Raw genomic sequence first — 25,281 nt, forward strand, 5'->3', positions numbered from 1 at the left:
GTCGTTTTGGCTACAAAGTACTCAGAGTTAGACGTACTTAAGCTCATTGAACTCAGAGTAGGGAATGCTTATCTAAGTGAAGGATGGTGGCCATGACATTGTTTTCGCAATTTTGGATGATTTCCACAAATGACAAACTGCCTGCCTCCAGAGAATGCGTCTTGTGTAGCATGTACAAATACGAAGACGAAGCAGAAGAAGAAGAAGCAGTTCCTGAGACTGAAGGCCACCACCTCCCCACAGCTGCCTAAATCCTTCCTCTCCAGGGTGCCCCCCCCCAAAAAAAATATCAACCAATCTTTTCTCTTCTCTTTTCAAGCCTCTTATGGATCTGGGAGACAAGCAGGAGGAGAGCTTGTCACCAAAGGAGGGGGAGCCACCCATGTCTCTTCACCAGCCTCATCCCATTCTCCTGCCTCAGCTTCTGCCTCTGATTCTGAACTTCTCTCTGCCACAAACTCTCCCAGCTCACTATGCTCTGTTACCTTTTCTGCTTCCAACACCTCCACCTCCCAGTCTGCTCCCTCTTCTCCCTTTTCATTGTCCCACCACCAATCTGTGGGGTCTGAGCCTTCTTCCCTTGGGGGTTCCCCACCTGGTTCTTCCTTCCATTCCATGGTGCAGTCTTATCCTTTTCCCTTTTCCACATCAAACATACAATTCCTTCCCTTTAAAACTCTCCATGTCCTTGTCCCTCTTAGACTTTCTGCTTCCAATATATTCATTTCTGTGATTTTGGTATCCTTCAGCATTAACTGTCCTCAGACCCACTGCTCTCAAAATTTCCCCTGCTGTTCTCTAGTCACAACCCAACTTCAGATTGTAAGCACTTTGGGGCAGGGACCTTACAAATTGCAAGCACTTTGGAACCAGGGGTCTTTGAGACAGAAACATTTCCATAATGGACTGCTAGTGGATTGATGGTACTATTTAAATAAACAGTGCTATCGTATGCCATAATAATTGCTGCAACAGGGCATCCTAGTGTAATCTGTCCCTATGGTGCAGGACACATTTAAATGGATGTTACAGAAGAGCAAAGCTGGGCAGATTTGAAGGCTAAAGCTGGGAACTGCATTAATTACATACTGTCTCTGCTTGAGTTAAATCAGTGCCTTTGCTAGCCTATCATCAGGCACTTTTTACATCTAGAAGGCGAGACTTATTCCTGCAGATGCTCTGAATGTGCACTGATCCTCTTCTGCTACAGCTTTTGTTTTCAACCCCCCCCCTTTTCTTTTTCAATGGTTGCCATAGAATCTCTCAATTATCATATGAAAGGCACGCGCGCACACACACACACACACACACAATCCCACAAAAGCCTGTTGCCAAAGCCTCGGACAATTTTATTGTATTATTTTCATGTAGAAAGAGGAGGGGAAATAATTGGTGAGGCTGATGCTAATTCTCCACCTAACTTAGAAGATTGTGATGATGTTGATTACTATTATTTATTCTTTTAAATGTGTGAATTCAATTCTTGCTTGATTCCTCCTGATCAGCTGTGTCATAGCTATTATGGGAAATTAATTCACTGAAATACATTTTAATTGCTCTGTGAGTCATGGGACAGACATGCATTTTTCTCACGTTAATGCATTATGCACACAGCTCCAGTTAGAGCTTGCCTGATTTTCACTGAATGTTTCAATTATCAGTTCCCATACCCTCTTGGCGATTGGGGTGGGGGTGGGAGCACACAGCCAGGAAATGGTTAATAAAAGTCCTCTTTGGTATTATTGTTTCAGGACAACTGGCTGCTATTATTTAGGAGTAGTGGCTGTACAATATTGGGGGGGGAGAATATTCAGAGAGTCCAAAAAGCAACTGAACTTTCTTTTTCCTATATATGTAAGAGGAGTTCCTGTGCCCAATAAGTTGTGTTTCTTTTTTAACGGATTGGCTCTTGATGTTGCTTTTGAAATAACACATAATCATCAACATCATCATTGCTGGTCAAGGTCCAACTTAAGCACTTTTAAGTTGAATCTATCCATCCATTTTAAAGGCTACCTTTCAGGCAACATATGCAACAGGGTGGTGCTGTAAGAAAATCAAACTATTGTAAAGCCACTATAAAACAGCAACCGGAACTTTTCCATCAAAGTTCACATGAAACATTTTCAAACAGCTCTGAAATCTGAAAACAAAAAGTCAAGCAAAAGCCTCACTAGCTGCATGAGCCCAAGGAAAGGTCCAGAAAGGCGAGTTCTAAGACTCACTTAAAAGCCTGTATCATAGAGGCCATTTGTCATTGGGTTTGAAGGGTGCTTCTTAACTGGGAGGCCACCTCGTTATTTTAATAATATCCTTTTATATTGTCACTACTGAGACCTGCAATAGGAGAAGATTCTAACCATGCAAAGGTTTACAGAGGAGCCTGTGCTCCTGGGGACATTGGACTTGCAGACATGCCCTTGCCCTCATCCTCAACTTAATTCCACACGTGCTCAGGCAAACACCTTAACAGGGCTATACTTGTTGCATGTTTGTTGTGCAGAAAGCACCTCATCACATTGTGGGTCTTTCCAGCTATCCCCACCCCCAGCCCTTGCCCTTGGAAACCTTATAAGAAGCAGCTGCAGGAGAGAAATTGTGAGCAACATGGGACAGCTGTTTCTAGGACTAAGAGTGGCTGGGGCAACTCAGCCAGATGGGCGGGGTATGCCTGTCTGTCTGTCTGTCTGTCTGTCTGTCTGTATAAATAAATAAATAAGTGAAACAGTGAGGCTCCCGTGTTATTTTTGCTACATGATGCGGCATGTTGTTTAAGTAATATTGTTATATTTATAGTATTGAAATGTGATGTTTTGTATGTTATTATATTTTTGTTTTACTACATTATTGTTGTTTTGTAGTGCTTGCTTTGAATGCATCCCTATTTTTTTGTCATAAGCTGCTTACAGCATGCTTTTTTGTGCAAAAGCCGCTTACAAATTAAATGAATGAATGAATGAATGAATGAATGCTAGGGGTATCTCATTTTCTCAATAACTCATTCTTCAGGTATTCCAGCTCCCATGTGCAGCACCAAGAGAGTGGCAGCACCACACCTGATATTTAATGTATTAATAAATTCCTTCCTCCAACATCCACACATCCAGCCCTGCTCCCATGTTGCTCTATATGGGAGTTAGAAGTCTTAGTAGAATACTCATTGAGATTCAGGGTGACAGTCTATTGATTGGATCTAACGGACTCTCACTCATTGTAGCACCAAATCTGAAGCCAGTGAATTAACCTGAATATTTTCCCTCTCCTGCAAATGGTGACAACAGCCATCGTGTACACTTGAAGCTTTCATTGTCTATCTAGCGTAACCCTGTATGAACCGTCTCAGCACATGCAAACGTAAACATCACTTGAGAACTTCTTTATGAAGATATGTACAAGAGTGAGCAATACATGGCAAATGTCCAGGGTATGGACATTTCTTTTGTTGCCCTGATTGTGTGCACCCATAGGCAATCTGACTGGGTACTGTGGATACAAAATGCTGTACTACATGGGCCTGGCAGCAAGGCAAAAATGTATGTGTTTATGAACCAAATGAAGACTGGAGAGGCTGAAAGCTCTTAATTGCTGGAATTGCAAGCAGCCCTTAAAGCAGCTATGCCTAGTGGCATTTATGACCTAGGCTACAAAAGCAGGGAAGGAGTTGCATTCTTTGATAAATGAGTGGACTGTCAAAGTTAAGCAATCATAGGTCGCATTGGTTTGAACAGCGAACTTACGCAGGCTGAAAATGCTCGACTTTGGCTGGATTGTGTTTCTGTAATCACTATATTCCGTTTTTACTGCGATGTTAGGAATTATCTATATAGGAAAGAAAGCATGCCTTGAATTTTCCATGGAGATAGGGAGACAAAAACATGGACAGGCAGAGTGACTTCAGATAAGAAATCTTTACCAGACCAAGGCTGTTAAATGGTTTCTGTCATAAACATGGCCATCAAAGAAACGAAACCAGCTGAATTTCTCATTATTCATTCCAAGTGCCTCATCTATGGTCCACCCTTACAGAATATGTACATTTTTCCATATATTGTGAAATATCTTGGCTGCTTCTTAAGCATGACACTTATGCTAGCAATGCAGCTGGCGAATCACATCAAGTGATTGTGTTTGAGAGTTAATCCTATGCATCTCTACTCAGAGTCTTTTTTTAGTTTTAAATTGTTTCCCAATCTTCTTCGTTATGTGAAGGAAACATTTGTTTTTACTGAGCCTGAAGAGTTCTACTTTTCTTCCCTCTGTGTATCATCCCACCTTATCTGAACACAAATGACAAACAATGGCATGGAGGAGAGGAAATATTACACTCTCCCCACCAGTGTGGACTTCAGGCCAGGTGTGCTGGAATGTACTCATCCATTCCAAGCAGGCTGAGGCACTTCTGCACCCCACGCCTCAGGTGTGCATGCTATTCCTAGCAGAGCAAAGGTGATGCACAAGGAGGTTCAGGGAACAATGGACTTCAGGGAGAATATGAATGTGTCGTTGGCGTATCTAGAATGGCTAGACCAGAGGTAGCCAAAATGGGACCCTCTAGATGTTTTGGGTTTCAACTCTTATCACCCCTGGATATTAGCAATGCTGGCCAGGTCTGATGAGAGCAGTAATCTACAGTGTCTGGAGGACACCAGGTTGGCTAAAATTGAGAAAAAATGCCCACTTGAAACATTCAAGAAGCCAGACAACTAACTATATCAACATTCAGATTATTTTGTCCATCTGTCAAATGCAAATGAAGGCAGGGAATACAAATCTAATCTGATTCCTCTTTAAAGATATATCTTCCCTATCTCCCAGGACTTCTTTCAAGTCTTCTGTATTGATAATGGAAAATTTTGGAATGGAAGGGGGAATCAGGAACAATCTCCTGCAGTTGAGAATTCCCGGGCTGCGTCTAAATTGCTTCCAAAATTCCATATTAGCCCATAAGGGATTCATCACCAGTGCTCCTCTTTAGCAGCCCTCCCTTTTCCCAAGGAAATGTATCATTGCAAAGGGAACCCCCCCCCCCCCAGCAAAAAGTGTAAACTAAGGAATAAAGAAGACTTGTAGGGGCAACATCCCTAAGGCCCAGATACACCATAGCCTGTTCATCAGTGTTTCATGCTATGTGGATGCATGAGAATTGTAGTTTCCAGTGTTAACAGGGGTGGGAGAGAAATCCATTCAGTTCACATTTTAATGTAAGTCTACCTAGTTAGCAATTCCAGAACCAGTATGTGAACTGAAACACAGCTACCAGCTGAAATTTTCACTTCTCTGAATTTAGTGATGCATTTCTCCAACCGAAAAGCATAACTGTGGGAAAGTGTGCACAAAAATTCATATATTAAAATGCAGTACTTTAGGGGACGTTGTTTGCAAAAAGGTGTATATTAGGAGAAACTCACATAAAATGCTGAATTTTCATGTTGATTTTAAAAAACATTTGCAAACTGATGAGGAAGTGGGGTTAATTGAATTTAAGATTGGGGGGAAATCAGAAATGAATTAAACTGAGATTGACATATTGATTCATCCCTACCTCCAACTTTAATAAATTGAGCCAGGAGGCATTTAAAGTTCCTATGCATCACAGCAGCAAAGGATGCTCCTGAGAATGCCAGGCCTTAAAATGACATTCATGAAACCTCTGCTGGCTCCATCCAGCACTCCTTAGTCACCATTGCCCCCCCATACACACTTTGTGAGCATAAGGACATAGGAAGAGCCTGTTGGATCAGACCAAAGGCCAACCAGATGAGTATGTGAAACCCTCAAGCAGACCTGAGCACAACAGTGCTTTCCCCAGCAACTAGCATTCAGAGGCATACTGCCTCCAACAGCAGAGGCAGAACATAGTCATAGCGGTTATTATGAGCTTGCGTGGCTAACAAAAATAAACTTTGTGGCTAGTGAGAATAAGCTTGCTTGGAATGGGGGTGGGGAAAATCACTTGGAGACTTGATCTTTCAAAGCTTTTCAGAGAACCCACAGAAAGACCCTGAGTATTTTCCAGGAATTTTCTGTGACATCTCAGAAATACCAAGCTAATTATGAAGGGAGCTAGAGGGAGCTTTCCCATCCACTGTGTGAGGTTTTAACCCTAGCCAAACCAACGATAATTTCCCCTTCCTTTGCAGAAGCTGGTCTGCAAACTTCTTTGTTCCCAGAGTAACTGAACATTCCAAGCCATTACACTGGTTCAGCCAGTCAACCAATACAATACAGATGTTGTCTTTTGGGCACATCAGTCAGCAGTATTTTTGTAAAGCCTGGAGTTTCTGTGATTGAGGAAGACAAGCATTTCATTGTGTCTTTGTGAGACATTTTTATTTTTAAAAAGGTCTTATCCATTGCCTGCCATTTGAGCATAACAGAAAGATGCTTGAAATTAAGCCTGTTTGCCAAGATTGTTTTTAACCACACAGAAACATTTTGCAGCCTCCCAGAGTTTGAGGTTGTTCTTCCTGTGATGTGCAGCTGGAAATCAGAGTTTGCATGAAGGTGGCAAATCACATTGGAAATTCAACGCTGCAGAGAGGAATGCTTAAAGATCAGGGAAATGGACGTGAAAACTGGTGATCTGTATCCCATGATCTTAGAACCAGCACTTCTGTGAGGTGAATGTGATACAATGCAATAATGTTAGTTGCTTGCCTCACCTGTCACAGAATACCAAGCAACATCCCTCTTAAAAAGCACTGTCCAAGTGACAGGGCCAGCCCAATACATTTTGGCAACTGAGGCGAACCACAGAATGGTGCCCCCTTCCCTGCTAGGGAAGAAGGGGTGAGTGAAGATCTACATCAGGAACAAGTGGGACATCAGGAACTAGTACACATGCATAAGATTGCACCCTTACTTTTGAGTAAGTGTTTGTAGAATTTCAGACTAAGACTTGGCTAGCTGAACTTCCACAGGGAACACCCCTTGCTTGCATATGGCCACCAGAGAGCAAATGCATCCCTTGGGCCAAAAAAAGGTTACCCGCCCAATCCCCAGTCTAAAAAGGTCAAGCACTGAACAGAGCACATACCGTATTTTTCCCTCTATAACACGCAGATTTTTTCTCCTAAAAAGGAAGGGGAAATGTCTGTGCGTGTTATAGAGCGAATGTGTGGTCCCTGGAGCCGAAAAATTAGGCAAAAATCAAATTGCCAGGCAAAAATCAAATCGCGGCGCTTCACGGAGAAGGGAAAACTGAAAAGAGGAAGCGGCTGCTTTCCTGCATTCTGCCTCTGGGTCTTACTGCCCACCCTCCTCTGTTTCGTTGCTGTGTTTGCTGAAACGGAACAAAGAGCAGGGAAAGCCCCTCCCCTCCAGGCAAGCTCCGGTGCTGCTGGGGGAGAGGGAGAGAGAGGGGAGAAGGGAGAGAGAGGGGGAGGGGGAGGGAGAGAGAGGGGGGAGGGAGAGAGAGGGAGGGAGGGAGGGAGGGAGGGAGGGAGGGAGAGAGAGAGAGAGAGAGAGAGAGCTGGCTGGCTGGCTTGGGTGGGGGAAAACTTTTGCCTTTCTTTTCTCCAACCCGTTAAATCCCTCTCCTGCATTCTTAGCCAGCTGCTTCTCTGCACACCCCTCTAATGTCCCTTCTTTGTTTTTCCTTCGCTCCCCACTTAAAATGTGGTTACAAAGCATAGATCCACATGGATCCTCAGGATCTTTGCATTGGGTCACCCCAAATTCACCATCAGATCACATAGCATGTCCATGGCTACAGCCTGCCCCCCCCCCAAATCACGCACCCACTGTTGCCTGGAGCTGCAATGGTGCAAAAACGTGGTTAAAAAGCATGGATCCACATGGATCCTCAGGATCTTTGCATTGGGTCACCCCAAATTCACCATCAGATCACATAGCATGTCCATGGCTACAGCCTGCACCAAAAAAATCACGCACCCACTGTTGCCTGGGGCTGCAATGGTGCAAAAACGTGGTTAAAAAGCATGGATCCACATGGATCCTCAGGATCTTTGCATTGGGTCACCCCAAATTCACCATCAGATCACATAGCATGTCCATGGCTACAGCCTGCCCCCCCCCCAAATCATGCACCCACTGTTGCCTGGGGCTGCAATGGTGCAAAAACGTGGTTAAAAAGCATGGATCCACATGGATCCTCAGGATCTTTGCATTGGGTCACCCCAAATTCACCATCAGATCACATAGCATGTCCATGGCTACAGCCTGCACCAAAAAAATCACGCACCCACTGTTGCCTGGGGCTGCAATGGTGCAAAAACGTGGTTACAAAGCATGGATCCACAGGGATTCTCAGGATCTTTGCATTGGGTCACCCCAAATTCAACATCAGATCACATAGCATGTCCATGGCTACAGCCTGCACCAAAAAAATCACGCACCCACTGTTGCCTGGGGCTGCAATTGTGCAAAAACGTGGTTACAAAGCATGGATCCACAGGAATTCTCAGGATTTTGGCATTGGGTCACCCCAAATTCACCATCAGATCACATGTCTGTGGCCAAAGCATGAAGCCCAAAAATGATACATCCACTGTTTCATTCAGAATGTTTTTTCCCTTGTTTTCCTCCTCTAAAAACAATGTGCGTGTTATGGTCAGATGCGTGTTATAGAGCGAAAAATACGGTAGTTCTAGGAGGAAAGGTGGGATAAGAATGTAACAGAACAAAAAGCCCTGAGTAACTAGACCTTCACTAAGTTGTCTAAAATATTTTAGTTGACTTCTGAGTCTCTTGGGCTTGCCAATCAAAAAGTTGGTGGTTTGAATCAGCACAGTGGGGTGAGCTCCCGTTGCTCTGTCCCAGCTTCTGCAGTTTGAAAGCATACCAGTGCAAGTAGATTAATAGGTACTGCTGTGGCAGGAAGGTAAACGGCATTTCTGTGCGCTCTGGTTTCCATCAGGGTGTTCTGTTGCTCCAGAAGCAGTTTAGTCATGCTGGCCACATGACCTGGAAAGCTGTCTATGGACAAATGCTGGCTCCCTTGGCCTGAAAGCAAGATGAGTGCTACAACCCCATAGTCGCCTTGACTGGACTTAACTGTCCAGGATTCCCTTACCTTACCTTTACCTTCCTTACTCCTAGAACATAACATTTCCCCCTTCCCAAAAGCCAAAGATGACTTAACACAAAGTGGACTAAACTGGCCCATGTTTAAAAGGCCATCTGCTGAAGCTGTGTGATTGCAGCAAGCACAACTCCACATTTACTATTATAATACTAGAAGCATACAAAATTTGGAACATTCTAGACTGCACGTGTGGGTTCAAATTCAGACATTGTGTGTGTTTTCATAGTCATAGGGAAGCTAACTGGTCTCTCCTAAGTTTTCATTTTGCACTCTCATGCATTTTACACTCTCCAGGGTATGTTGCCCAGATTTGTAACCCTATTTCATTTCTGCACTCATCGCCATTTAGAAGAGATGGACATTAATTCAGCCCATTTGGTGAGGGAGGGTGGTCAGCTGACCCTGCTCCCCCCTTTTCTACTGCCACTCCTCTTCAGGCACTAGTTTCCCATTTTGTCCCCATTAACATTTTGCAGTTTCCTGTCATTTATTTTTTTTAATGGCAATAAATTTTAGACATTTCAGTGCCAAATCTTGGCTCATTACAGGTGATCGATCTGCATTAAGTGAGTGTGAAAAGAGAAATGAACCCTAAATACATGTGAAACTGCTATCGAGGGAAGGGACTTTTATCACCAGTTAGGCAATGAGCACAGAAGCACTTTGAGGCCTCTGAGTGTGTACATGCATCCACTTTGTAAGCAGGTTGTCTGCTTCACCCTGCCAAAAGGCAATGAGGATTTGATGCAAGAATTTGTTGTAATGAGTAGCCATTAATTTGTCCTACAGTGCACTGCTTTTGCAGGTATTTGGAGATGAAACATTTGATCTCACTGCCAGCATGTGAGGTTAATTCCGATTATGGTAGGTGGGCGTGAAATTACAGTAAAATTACAGTGGTACCTGGGGTTACAGACACTTCAGGTTACAGACGCTTCAGGTTACAGACTCCACTAACCAAGAAATAGTACCTCGGGTTAAGAACTTTGCTTCAGGATGAGAACAGAAATCGTGCAGCGGCGGCACAGCAGCAGCAGGAGGCCCCATTAGCTAAAGTGGTACCTCAGGTTAAGAACAGTTTCAGATTAAGAACGGGCCTCCGGAACGAATTAAGTACTTAACCCGAGGTACCACTATACTTTCATCACTTGCAGGATGAATAGTTTTCCATGTGTCTGGTTACATCTACACCATAATAAGTGGCCACTTGGTCAGTTGTTGCCTGTATCTACCCACTGTCAAGAGCCCGTGTCGTGTAGCAGTTAGAGTCTTGGACTAGGGTTCAAATCCCCACTCAGGATTCAAATCCCCACTCAGCCATGAAGCTCACTGGGTGACCTTGGGCCAGTCACCATCTCTCCACCCAACCCACCTCAAGGGGCTGTTGTGAGGAGAAAATAGGGAGAAGGATAATAATCTATGCCACCTTGAGGTCCTGGGAGGAAAGATGGGATATAATAATATTCATAATGCAGAAAAACATCAATTGACTAGTCACCGAAGCTAGTTCAGAAGATATTTTTAGGTCAATTGCAAGCATGTCCAATGGCCAGGTATTGTGGGAGCTGTAGTTCAGAAATATCTGCTACAGGGTCCCTGAACCTGGTTTAAATGATAGTAATTATTTCTAAATTTGCATCCACCTACAATTTAGCATGTACTAATTTTAAGAAAACTTGTGTCCTCTGATTTGGCAATGCATTCCCCTTTTTGGGCCATGCCAGAGTAGCCACTCTACCACAAACACCACATCAAAAAATGGAATCTCAAAGACAGACATATGACAATAATAATACTGAGGCAGGTTTGGTCAGGAGAATGCAGTTCTGGAAGCACTCCAATCTCAAGCCATTCAGGGCTTGTAAGGTAAGGACCAACACCTTAGATAGTGCTCTTAAAGAGATGGTAGCCAATGAAGCTTTTAAAGACTGCCCTGATGTGATCCATTTGAGCAGTACGAGTTAGGCTGATCAGGTGCAAAAGCAAGCAGGGCTCCTGCGCCTTTAAGGTTGCACAGAAGGGGGAAATTTCAGTGAGCACTGTTCGCATGATAAGCTACATCTGCAGAAATAACCTCCTCTACATTACTATGAAAGGTTCAATAGCCCTGCCCCACATTCTCCTAACGCCACTGTACTTTCTCCTAATTGAAGTTTATGAACAATCTTCAAGGGCAGCCCTGTACAGCAACACATTACAGTAGTCCACAGTTGCCACAGCATACCATCTGATGCCTTGATGTAGCTTGAGCTTTCATCGACAAGATGCTTGAAGCCGATACTGACTGCGATCAAGATATGGACACACTTGCAAGATATGTGTCATTTGGGAGTGGGAATCTGTTCGATGAAATGACATTAAAGGAAAGGGACACATCCAGAAAGCAAAGCCCGTGTGGCATTTGTCCTTAGAGAGAACTGGACTCAGAATTGCTTCCTCCAGTTTCTAATCCTCCACCACCACCCTTCTGTTATAGTGTAACAGAGACAGACTGTAGCTAATGTGTGAAGGCAGAAATGATTTTCCATCTGAGCGCCTCCCCTCACATGTGATGGGGAAAGCAGCGATCGACGCGTTGTAATGTATATTTATGAAGTTGTGTTGAGTTGACGAGGGAAGTGGAGATGAGGGGGCTGGCAGAAGGAAAACCAATTGTCAAATTTACCAAAGCCGATGTGCAAAAAGGATTTTTTATATAGATATATAAAGAAAGAGCAAACACTGAAACATTGATTTAAAGGTACATTTGTACACCTGGGCTAAATATATTCCTGACTTCCGCATCTATTAGATAGTGTCATGTCTACTCTGAATGTCTGCTAAGTATATTGCAGAGAGGGGGGAGGGCTTCCTATAAAAAGCAGCAAGTGTGCTTAATCTTGGAATCCTCTAGGAGTGCTTCTTCTTGGGCTCTGGTACAGCAAATCGGGTTGCCATGGTAAAATGGGTCAGCACAGCGAGCAAGTCAGTATGAGCAACTGAAATCAGGCTCACAATGCTGAGATAGCAGCGCAGGCCCGAGCAGACAGTAATCTAGTGGAGAATCTAGGTCACTGGGATTCTTTGAAGCTGCAGCTGTCCGTGTCGGACCACTCGCTCTCAGTCAGGGCTCACAAAAGAGTCACGGCGGCTGGGCTTCTGATTAACGGTTACAATGCACGGGTTACAACGCACGGCCCCGGTTGCACGCTTTGTCTTCGGCGGGAACAATTCGCTATTTTAGATTTCGTTTTACGATTGCGTATGTGTGGCGTGTGTGCGCGCACATACACATCCAGAAAGGGTAAGCAGAGGTGACACATCTCCGTTCCCACAGATACACACCTCTTTATTATGCATTTGCATGACAGTACAAATTAAAGCTTTCTTTTCTTAAGAAAGCATTGAATTGTTTACTTCACTCCAAAGCAAGAGACAAACATTCATCTGCAAACAAGATGCCACGTTCTTCCATCCTTCCCTTTCCAGGCTACATGCAGCCACATTGCTAAGCCAAACACTTATCAAAATGGAGGCAGGGGGAATTAAGTCGCTTCACAAAATTGACAGACCTCTGTATGTTGCCACACATCTTCATTTCCATCCCTAACTTCTCCATCACCATCTCCAGTACTACACACACACCAATTCACTGGCATCTAATCAGAGGTGTAGAACCTTTTTGTAAAAAACCTGTTCAATAATTACACTGGATAAATTGTGGACTAATTTGGACTTAAGTTTACTCCAAATATGCCCAAATTAGCAGGCCTAACTTAGTCATATTCATTCATTCCAGTAGGTCTACACTGGGTGAAACTTGGTTGAATACCACCCATCATCGGTCGTGGTGGTGGGGGGTTATAAAACTCTGGTCTGTTCAGCAAACCCCTTTACACATTTTGAGAGTGTTTCCCATGCATAGCTGACTTTTATGTTTTTAATTGTTATTATTTATGCATCATATCCTATTATTTAGAAATGGCCCCTTTTAAGCAACAGCTTCACAGAAGTATGCTGGAAACTGCTTGTGAAGTAAGAATCGTCTTGGTTGCTTCTCTGGATGGTGGCCATTAGCAGATGAACAGCCCGCCTTGTAACATCGTCATTACACAATAAAATACATATGGATGTTAGCAAGGATGAAATTGTGGGAAGGATTTAATGAAGTTTCTCAAGCATCAATAACACAAAGGAAACAGTTATTGTTTTAAGAAAATCATTGCTATATCAATATATGCATACACAGAGATTGAACACAATTTTGGCGCTCTTTCAAAGCTCCAAACTTGGTTCCAAACTATTCAAACACCTACATTTTAAACTTAGGATTAAGGAATGCATTAATTGCACTAATCAAACAATTAACATTTTGTGGTTCAAGTGCTATGGAATATTTATGAGAGACCAAAAATGGGCTAGAGCACAGAACGTTAGTGGGTAAAAGCAAGCAAGCAAGAAAGCAAACAAACAAACAAACAAACAAACAAACAAACAAACAAACAAAGCTGGACACTGCCCTTTTCCCCAGCTTGCCTCCTGGCATTTGGTGCCATTTCCAGGTGCATCTGAGCCAGGCCAGGTAGATGGGTGGGTGGGCAGGCAGGCTGGTAGCAGGCAGCAGTTGGAGGCAGGGGCAGGAAGTGGGTGAGCGGGCAGAAACTTCTCATGCACTGGGGCGGGGGTGAGAGGCGAGGGATAAAGGTGCACTCTGCAGAAGTGCAGGGAGGAGGGAGAAGTGTGGGGAGGGGCAAGAAGGACAGGCAGGTATATGCCTACCTCTCACCTGCTTGCTCTGAAAGATGACTAAGGACTTACCTGGATTACTTTGTAAGAGATACCCCAACAGTAATTCTGTCTCAAGTCTAGCTTCACAGAAATTAGCACCCTAACGACCCCGTCCATAATGTCCTATGCCACTAGCCATGTCCCAAACACCTGTTTGTTGACCACAGGCATCTGAAAAAGGAATCCCATGTGCCTTCAGCTAGCTCTCTCTCTCTCTCTCTCTCTCTCTCTCTCTCTCTCTCTCTTTCTCTGCGTGTGGGTGTGGGTGTGGGTGTGGGTGTGTGGACTTCCACGCAACTTGAGGAATCCCAATCTTGCAATGCTCCCAGTTGCACGGAAGCCTATACTCATACAGTTAGGCTTCCCTTTTTTGGTTGTTTGTGTTCAATGTGTGGCTCAGTGTTGAGGTGGGCCAAGTGGTTGTAATGTCCTTCTCTGCCTCCGCTCATTTTGCCTTCATGTAGAGGCTTGTTGCCTCAGAGTGCTCTGAATTCCCTGCTCAACTAGCATCATGAGAAAGTAAATCAAAGTGGAAAGACATACGGAGGAACCCCAAAGCATGCTTCTCAGAAGTAGGTATCAGTGTGTTCAATAGGATTCACACCCTTTAAGACTAGTTTAGGATCACAGCCTAAAGATTACTACTTTATAAATCAAGTTCTATGTAAATTGCAGCACTGTTGTGGGTAATTCACCTTCCATAAACACATATAACAAGTTTCAGTTCACATGCCTAATGAGAACCTGCAGTGAATGGTTCCAACTTACTGTTACCATTCTACAGAAAGCATGATTATCATTATATACAATTAAATGCACCAGTATTTTAGGTAATCGTGCCAAAGGCACAAATCCGTTCCCTTAAAAATAAAGGGTGATGGCTTGACTTGTATAAATAACATTGCTGTTGTTAGTGACCTGAATTAACTGTAGTTTAACAAACCAAAAAGTCATCTAGTTGCACAAAGTGTATATGGAAGTATATATACAAATATAAGACCGGAATATTTTGGCTGGTCTTGTGTGCACATTTGAATGTACATGTGCACATATATAGATATAGATATAGATATAGATATAGATATAGATATAGATATAGATATAGATATAGATATAGATATAGATATAGATATAGATATAGATGATATAGATGATATAGATGATATAGATATAGATATATTTGATTCTCATCATTCTTGTGTTTCAACAATGAGAAAAATACAAGAGTATTCCTTTCTGTAGACTTTATCTTCAACATGTTTTCGTAAGATAAGATCCATATACTTTGGGCTTAAGTCCCTCAATTATTTTGTCATTCTAAATGGCCTTTAGAATCAATATGAAGCAACACAAATGACTGAAATATTTGCTCAGGCAGGCTTCTTCTTGCAAAATCAACAAACTCCGCTTGGTTCAAAAGAGTCTGCAATTGAGGTCAACAGCCTATTGGTACAGAGCATAGCTCAACACGAGCCTGTAGCTCAGAGGAGGACACACCTCCTTAGGTATCTGTAGATGTGTGTTAAAAGATCTCCTGTGATGCTGATAAAATTCTTTCCATTCTTTAAACGCCTAGATAAACAACACTGAAGCATCACAGATACGGCTTGCCTTCCAGACCATCCTACCTGTGGCTGGTATTCTGGCATGACATTCCATTTGTATTTTTGATGAGTCAATATTGCAAGGCAAGCGTGGAGCCCAGTGTACATTTTGAAGGAAATGCCAAGCCCCTCTGTCTGTGGGATTCCCATACATCATTCAAATGAGAGCTGCCCCCATCACTGAAATGAATGAAGAACCTATTGCCCTGAATGTACATATCGCTGATCATTGGATAGGCAGTAGAATCAGCAATGCATTGAGCAAGACGTCAGCGTGAAAACCGTGGATAGCTCAGTCATTAGTGTGTGAGACTCTTACTCTTGGAGTCCTGGGTTGGAGCCCCACGTTGGGCAAAGGATTTCCTGTATTGCAGGGGGTTGTACTAGATGACCGCCTGAGCACCTCCCAACTCTACAATTCTAATATTCGATTTACTCTTTTAAGATAAACTGGAAAGACAAAATGGGAGAGATAACAAATGGCAACCCAAAAGAAGAGTAAGAGAAAAATAAGTAATAAATGTAAACAAGAGAGGGAGAATGAACATATAACTCACGTATATTGCTAATTTGTGTTCAGCTTTATTGCCCAGAAATGGTAATCTGGGGATTGCATGCCATTTGATGAAGAAACCTCTATGACAAAATTCCAGGGAGAGCTGTGTTAATCCATGGAAGGAAAATTGCTAGATAAATTCAGGGTTAGGTCACATTCCATTATTAAAGAGCTAAGAGTTTAAGATGTCATATCTTCCTCTCTGGTCAACCACCTCTTGGAAAAAAATGACACAAAGGAGCAATTCATTCTTTATTTGCAATTTTGTGACAATTCTGTATTATCAGGATGCAGCAGATGTTTAATATAAGGGGAATGATTTTTCTCAGATGCAAAATATCCCACAGGATACTTGCTGAGTTTTCACTCTCTTTCTTTCTTGATCTCTCCAGGAAACTACCAAGAGGTCAACTTCTAGGAGGAGTGGACAGTCCCCCCCCCCAAAAAAAATCTAACAAGCCAGGAAAAAAACTGAGTTGGGAGGGGAAGATAGGGTTTTTTTGTTGCTTTGTGAAACCCAGAAAGCTGGAATTTCTACATAAGTCACTTTAACCCAGGTCTGCAATAAGTTGTGATCCACAAAGTGGAATACAGCCTTCCCAAGACATACATGGCCAATCCAGCTGGGGTTTGGAAAAGGTCATATTTGTTTGCTGCCTGCCTGTCTGCTACTGCAAATAAAATAAATGAGGATGGCATCCAGAAGGACAGAACAGGGGGCTGGTAGGGGCTGCATGTGGCTTGATGAATCACAAGTGCCTGCCTGCTTTAACCTTGAAAGCATCCAGTCATTCTTCTGTTACTGATAGCTTCACCCCTATTGAGTGACATGTTTCTTTAACAATTATCCCGCATGCAAGCTGTCTGATTTTAGGCATTCCCCACTCAAGTAGCCTATTTTCTCAGAAGGGCAATCTCTTCTAGAATTGTACGTATTCACAAGGTACCTCTTAACTGTGGTTTGCATTTCTTTCCTCTCCAAATATTTAAGAGGCTGAAAGAAGGAACATATCTGTCATATATAGCCCTCCCTGGAATATTCTTAGGAAAGGTTAGCACTCTGGCTAGGAGAAATATTTATATTCCATTTTACAACATAACATCTCTTTTCAAATGAACAGGGATCAAAATGGACATGAATCCCCTTTTGGATAATTGGCTGCTTTTGCATTCATTATTCTTGTCACTGCGCTAAGTAGAATACCAGACAAGGAAATCTTATGAATGTGCTAATATGGCAAATAAATAAATAAATCGATGATTGTGACGAAACTGCAAAGTTCATAAAGGTGATTTAAGTTAGTCCACCCACTGATTTCATTAAGCATGACTGAAGCTTGAGTTCGGCATGGCTAGGGTTGTGCTGTTAGTTGGCTTCACCCCAGAGAATGCTGGAAGGCAGCCACAAAGGCTTAAAGAATAGGATTGCTAATGGCGTACTTAAATTTAAATGAAGAGCTTGGCTAGAATCAGTGACAGAAATTTTCCCATGTCATCAGTGTAGACACATTAGGCTATTATTAAAAGCAAAACAAACTTCCTTGGCCACTCATTGAGCAAACTGGGTTACAAATATTTCTGCCATGGTTAATTTGTTTTCAGCTACACTTAAGATTCTAAAGTTTAGAAAGTTCTTCCAAGGCAGTTACATTATACTGCTAGCTGTCAAATACCAATTTTGTAGAAAGCAAGCGTCACCACTGTGCCAGAAGTGGATTTTATTAAGATCACATTACAGTGGGATCCTATGAAATGATAATGAATGCCAAAACAAAGTTCACCAGTAGTTTCCCAGTTGGAGATAACAAGAAACAGCAAAGCTACAATCCTAATTACATCGTCTTGGAAGCAAGCCCCATCTGTTTCACTGGACCCTCCTTCCATCCCAAGCAAGTCCGCCTGAGTTCCCACCCTAATAATATTACACTTTCAGCCAATTACCAATTACCCAAACTGCCTCATGCCACCATGATTGTAATCCTCAGCAGAGTTCTGTTCCACAAAAGAACTTGGGAAATGTTGTTATTCCTTGTCCTAAGCTATTCACAGCTGTGCCCAAGTGTGGGGAAGCAAGCAGAGTGTTGCTCTTGGAGCAGGGAGAGCTGAGTTCAATTCAGCCAGCCATAAGGCTCCCTGTATAGCACTGGTCTTGTCAGTAACGGCAGTGAGCTGCTCCACACACTCATCTGACTGAGGGTTGTGGTTTAAAGGCATACATAAGCCATTGTGTGCAAGATAAATGCCATATTGCAATAGAGCAAGAATGCTATTGAAAAGCTGTCTTTCTTTTTAAAACAAATGTTTTTACACCTGCAAGCGGGGGGAGTTTGGATACTGAGTCGTCCATATTGATTTCCCACTTACATCGACTAAGCTGCCAATAGCTGTGAATGTGTAAAGTGACACAAATAAGCCCAGTGGCTGTGGTTTTTTTCCTGTGAGATCAGCAAAGAATTTTACTTGTGTTTTTGTTTTCCGAAAGAAACATCATTTCACACCATGTTTTGTGACTCCACACCCTTTTGGAACGTGAATGTCTGCGAAATTGATATTCTTGCCCCATATTGAATTTCATTATGGTTTGTGTAGTTTATTTAGCCTGCGGTACCTCGGGTTACAGATGCTTCAAGTTACAGACTCCACTAACCCAGAAATAGTACCTCGGGTTAAGAACTTTGCTTCAGGATGAGAACAGAAATCACGCGGTGGTGGTGGGAGGCCCCATTAGCTAAAGTTGTACCTCAGGTTAAGAACAGTTTCAGGTTAAGAATGGACCTCCAGAACGAATTAAGTTCTTAACCCGAGGTACCACTGTACAAACCTACCTGAAATTAAGTCCAACTGCAAACTACAGAGCTTACTTCTGAGTATACATGAATAGTATTTCACCATTAGTTTTGTATTTTGTCCAGAAGGGTCTCATTTAAATTCTTAACTGGGCAGACATCAATCCTTTCACTATGCATGATCATGTTTTCACTTGGAAAACTTGCTTTTCACACACTGAGCAATTTTTATCTAGTCAAGCACCTTCCTTTCATTGATCATTGACTCCATTTTTATGCCAGTCATGTCATAGATAACATAGTTCAGTTTAACTGGCACATAATCTAACCTTAGCATTTTAACTTAGAACTTCAGTTCTGAAGCCAGTAACAAACAATTAGCCCCACCGACTGCAGCAAGACTATCAGGAGCAACAGGCTTCCAGACAACCTAGATCTTTAAATCATAATATATTCTTTTAAAAATTAATATTCAGACTTCAGCTTTAGAGAGCAGTCTGATAGTAGTGGAGCTAGTGGCAGAGGCTGCCACCTAATAAACATCCCAAGCAGTTACTCATGAGACGCTGTTCTGGAAATGTCACAACAACTTTTGAAATATGCAGAGATAGCCCGACTGTCAGGATGCTGTCAGTGGCTCCCGGCTGGTTGCCCAGGAATGTATAAAGACGAGGAAAAGTTTCTTAGAATCCCTTTTTATTTCAATCTTTACAGAGAGAGGCTATAAAACCCAGCCTCTTGGATGATGGCGTTGTTCCAGGGTGAATCTCCACCCCCCCCCAATCTCTCCCACTTCCTCATTCATCATCAATATCACTTCTCTATGGGTGTGCTAAGTGCCCTCTGTCTTTGAGCACTTTGCTCTCCTACTTTTAAGGCTTGCCAGGTTCTGGGAGATGGTGGGTCTGGAATGCTTTCTAATGACAACATGTAAGCCAGATGCTGCTCAGGCTCTACCTGCTGCTCCTCTCCCATTATTTCCCAACTTTTTCCCTCATCTGCCTCTGAGCTGTGACCTCCCGCACACCACTGTTGTAAATCTATACTGTCTTCCTCTTCCTCCTCCCTGGAAAGGTCAGGATGGGGAGGTGGTCTCCACCATTCCTACTCCTCTGCCCAGCCCCTGACACAGACAATTTGCACTTTTTTTATGCTGGCTCTTGAACAAAGACATGAACATGTACTCTGCTTTTTTGTGGGATCTGGGTAAAAGTCAGAATTAAAGTAGAATTAAAATTAATCCTCAACCCACACACTCGAACCATCAAATTGAAACGTACAGTGATAAAATCACAGGTCTGCTTTTTGGCAGCAATACAGAAACATTGATCCAAGGCATAAGTCCACATGGATATTCATGATTTCACCCCCATAAGATAGCAACAAAACTACCTACAAATCACATTGAATATCTGTGGCCATAGAGCTGAGTTGGGATGGGGGAGGGAAATTTATTCAGTTCACATTTAAAGATGACTCCATCAAATTTGAATTTTTTGAAACAATATGAGAACCCAAACACAACCATCCTTCAAAATTCGTACTTATCCGAATTTTGTGATGCAGTTCTCTGAACAATAAATGTTTCTAAAAATACATCTACTCAAAAAAGTGTGCATTAAAAGGAATGTATCAGTAAAAGCAACATAGAAAGGGGCATTATTTAAAGAGAATTTTCTTGCAAAAATATACTCATTAGTTAAAGCTACATACAAAAATACATTTATTAGGAGAAACTTGAAGGAACTTGCTGAATGAATTGCTGCTGAAATGCAGAGGGCATAATTTAAGATTGGAAAAATATGAAACTGAGAGGAGCAACATTGACAGATCCTTCCACACTTATAGGTGACGAGTTGATCTGATGGTGGGCTTGAGTGGATCGCTCATAAAACAAATAATTATAAGAATCCACATGTCTTCTTTGTGCCATGGCAGTGCTAGAAAACACCAGATGCATGATTTTTCCTGTTCATTGGATGGTGCATATGGGGAAACAAAAGTTATTCAGTTTCAATGGTATCCATTTCACTCATCTGATGTATTTGTCTATGTCCCTGCACATAGGGACATAGACAAATACATAGACAAATTCCATCCAACCAGCAGGGCCAATGGACAGGAAAGGTGGGGGTTCTATTCCAGCAATATCTGAGGGGCCACATGGCACAGGCAACTCCCCACTCTGTAGTTAAAGTAACATTAAAACATTTGCTTTAGCAAATTTCAAAATCTCTTTAGAGTATAAGAGTATAAGAAAATTATAAAGAGGGGTCAAAAGTGCAGAGCTGGCATCAGTGCAAGGTAGATGAGGCAGGAGCAAAAGAGCCTGAGATGCAGCAGTCAAAAAAGACTCTTCTCTTACGCATTGCGGGGTTTGGGCCTTGCTCCAGGCTCTTTCCTGTAACATTCCATCATCGCTCGCCTGCTCTGAAGCTAGCATCCAGGCTGCTTAGTGTCCCAGCCACAGCTTGGGTGAGGAAAAGGGCAAAGCCAAAGGGAGAAAAAAGAAGCTTTTGTGACTTTCTCTTTTTGAACTTTGTTGGCAACTGACACTGAGCTTTGTCACAGCCTATTGGCCTGTGACAGAGGTTTGGGGAGATGGGCATTCTTTGAGATACAGAGCACAAAGGGAGAAAATGAAAAGAGAACTGTAGTTGAGCTGATTGGGAAATTAAATGTGTGCCTACGCAGAAGTATAAAAAAAAGGACCAGGGGAAATATATCCATTTTAATTGGGGGTGCCACCTGATTTCATTTCAAGGGTTCTTCTCATCTGAGTGCAATGCTTTCTTCCTTCATGAAACACTTGTGAGAGCTTAAGGTCTTCTTCAAAAGCCATTGCTAATGTCCACCAACTATTTATTTAAGTAGTCTCTCGTTATCTGAAAGTATCACATCAGTGTATGGATAAACCAAGGCTGATAACTCAAAAAATATTCCTGATTTCTATAAGTATCTCATATCAGTAGACTTCCAGGCCCAGATGACACCTTTGGCCCTGCACTCTAGGCTGGTACCTGAATGAGCTCCCTCTCACACAGCCTTTTTTCCACTTCTAACATAGAATGAAACTCTCCAAATTTTTATGAATGGTGTCACAGTCTGCTTTTAGAACTAAAGGTACAATGCCATTCAGGGTTTGGGAGAGCTGCTGTGACTCAGAATCTCTGAAGTGAGAGGGGCACTAAGAATAGGGGGGTAGCAGCAGCCTTCAGGTCCCATATTAATTGGCATAAATGGAAGGAAGATTTTATGAGGGTTGGATATAATAAATTATATTGTGCCATGGATAGTTGCAGAACAATGACACATAGTCCTCTTGTTTAACTTGAGAGACACAGACAAAAGTTTCAGGACCACAATGTAATGAAAAACTACACTGAGCTTGATTTGTTAGTATATTGTGTGTGTGTGTGTGTGTGAGTGTGTCTGTGTGTGTGTGTACGTGTGTGCGCGCATGCATGTGTGTGTGAAAGAGAGAGAATTTGGAGTAGATGTCACATTAATGTACCAAGTGCTTATTTCTTTACAAAAATTTTGACACTAAAGCAAATGAGATGCAGCAGATTGGCTTTGAAGTTTGGAGTTTGTTTTTCCACTTCCCAAAAACTCAAAAGTAGGATAGGAATCAAAAGCAATCAAATATGAAGGAAGCATTCACCAAAAAACAAACAAAACAAAAACTACTTCATGAAGGAAGACCACAAATCACAGAGTTTAGATACAGTTTCCTGATGCTGTCACTGTGCCCCAGATGTAAAACTCTGCAACAAGCTTGCTCTATATTCTTGGTAAAAGAAGAGCAAACTATATCAGTCTGGCAGATGCCACACTGTGTGCTGAGTAGAACACACTGGTGTTCTGCTTTTTTGTGTGGTCCCCACTCAATGTGGGTCATTCTGAGGAACATCAGATGTGACTGAATGATTCGGTGATTTCATTTGGTAACCAGAGGTGCACCAGAATCATGGTGAGGGACCATAGCTCAGTGACAGAGCGCATTCTTTGCTGGCATCTTCAACTAAGTCTGGGAAACACTTCTATATGAGATCCTGGACAGCCACTGAGCTAGATGGACCTATGACCTGCCTTGGTATAAGGTAGCTTCCTATGTACCTACCCTCAGAGGATGCCTGCGCAGAACAGTGACTCACAGAGAACCAGTATTCTCTTTTTACACTTGTAAACGCACCTCTAATTTTCACTAGGAGGTGGATAGCATGTCTCAGAAATCAAAAGTATCAAACACACTGGATGAAGAATCTAATCATCATGGGCTCCCACAAGCTTCTTACCTCCCACATTAGAATAGGCAATAATTTCAGGTTGAAATAATAATTCCAGCATCCCTACATGTGCATGTAAATGTGTGTCTAAATGTGCACTGGACAACTCCCATCAAGTAAAGCAGGTCGAGAACTGTCATGCTGAGTGCTGGGAGAGCCAATCAGAGCCCCGGGAAGCTGCAAGCTAGAGTGAACCAGAGAGGCACCTCAGTGGCAGCAGCGAGTGACAAGGAAGCACTGCTCTGCCAACTGCTCAGCTCTCCCACTGCCCTCAACCCCCCTTCCCCACCAGTTACCTGTGGAAGTAGTGGCCCAAATCATGCCACCCAGGAGCTAGCAAACCAGGCGTGCCAACCAGTGGAGTGATTTTTGCACCTCTCCTCAGGCCTGTGTGCCCAGCAGAGTTCAGTTTCACCAACCCCTGGGTATGCCTCTGAACATACCTTTCTCCTCTCTCCTCTCCTCCACACTGCATTGTCATCATAGATCAGGACTTGATATTCTTTGCTGTCTACCCAACCCGCCTACTGGAGCACATGCCACATTCCCTCTCCCCAGATCTGGGCCTGCACTAGATGCAGGAGTATCCAGCAATTTGTAATCCACACATCCTCACTGGACTCCTCATCAGTAGTGCCCAATACAGCTATGGACACAGAAGACCCCTCCATACCGAGAAGCATCAAAGATGGCATTGTAGCAACAGAATGTGAATTTCCTTTTTCTTCTGTGGAGAAGCCATGTCTTGAGAGTCCTGCAGTTGACAGTAAAATGCCTTCAAGAAGTTGCCAGGCCACCCCTCCATTGGACAGGGTAAGTCAGCCACCTCAGGTGGCTAACGTGAGGTGTCATGAAGAGGAGGAAAACTAATAGCTATTTAATTTAATATGATTATACTGTACTTGTTACTGCCAAGGAAGGAGGGAGGCACCTGTGGGATTTGTTGCCTTGAGTGACAAAATAACTCGGGTAGCCTTGGGAAGGTTGTGCCTTGAGAGTTGCCATTTCTGCTCTGCCCTGGCAGCAAATCATCTTAGGCCAGTCCTGCCTTAAACTTACATGCCAGGCAGGCACTATAACCTAACTTGTATTGTAGCAGTCAAAAATCTTCAGTTGTTCCTTCAACCCTAGGCAAAGCTGTCACTGCACACAACCATAGGCGCTTCTGCACGAGGACTGGAGAAGCCAAAATACAGCTCCCCTGCTGTGTACTTATTTATTTGTATGGAAACAAACTGTCTTTTGTAGGACTGACAGAGAATTCTTACAACCAGCTTCGCCTGATCTAATGGCTGAAGCATGAAAGAATTTGAAAGGGGCCACCCCAAAATACCAGGGAGACTTCTGGGCATAAATATTCACAATGATGTACAGTAAGCAAGTGATGAAGCGTGCACAGAATGAAGCTTGTTTCATGGCACTATATAAAGATGTCTCATAAGCACTTTGTCTCTTTTATGCTTCTCTCTCCCCCTGCCCCCAACCTTGGTCATAGCCAATAAAACACCCAAACAAAATTTAACTGTGTTACAATACTGGGCATCATTCATTTGCTGTTTGTGCCATACTTTTTTTAAGGCAAATGAACAAATGTTCGTATCAGTAGGGATGGGGGACAAATTTGGCTTCCAAAACAGACTTACCTGCTGGACTTCCCATCACAGAACTAATATCCTCAGTGTTCCCTCTGAATAGGGATCAATTGTTAAACCACTCTGATAGCTCTAGGAGAGGAATAAGGTAAAGGTAAAGGGACCCCTGACCATTAGGTCCAGTCGTGACCAACTCTGGGGTTGCGCGCTCATCTCGCTCTATAGGCCGAGGGAGCCGGCGTTTGTCTGCAGACAGCTTCCAGGTCATGTGGCCAGCATGACTAAGCCACTTCTGGTGAACCAGAGCAGCACATGGAAATGCTGTTTACCTTCCCGCCAGAGCAGTACCTATTTATCTACTTGCACTTTGATGTGCTTTTGAACTGCTAGGTTGGCAGGAGCAGGGACCAAACAACGAGAGCTCACCCCATCGCGGGGATTCGAACCACCGACCTTCTGATCGGCAAGTCCTAGGCTCTGTCGTTTAACCCATGTCCCTTAGGGAGAGGAATAGGGGCCTTCTAAAAACTCTCAGGACCTGAATAAACCACAGCTCCCAGAATTCTATGGGGGAAGCCATTACTGTTTAAAGTGGTGTCATAGTGCTTTAAATATATTGTGTGAACAAGGCCTTGGTCAAA

This window comes from Podarcis gaigeae (assembly GCF_964106915.1).
Source record: "Podarcis gaigeae genome assembly, chromosome: 3".
NCBI lineage: Eukaryota > Metazoa > Chordata > Lepidosauria > Squamata > Lacertidae > Podarcis > Podarcis gaigeae.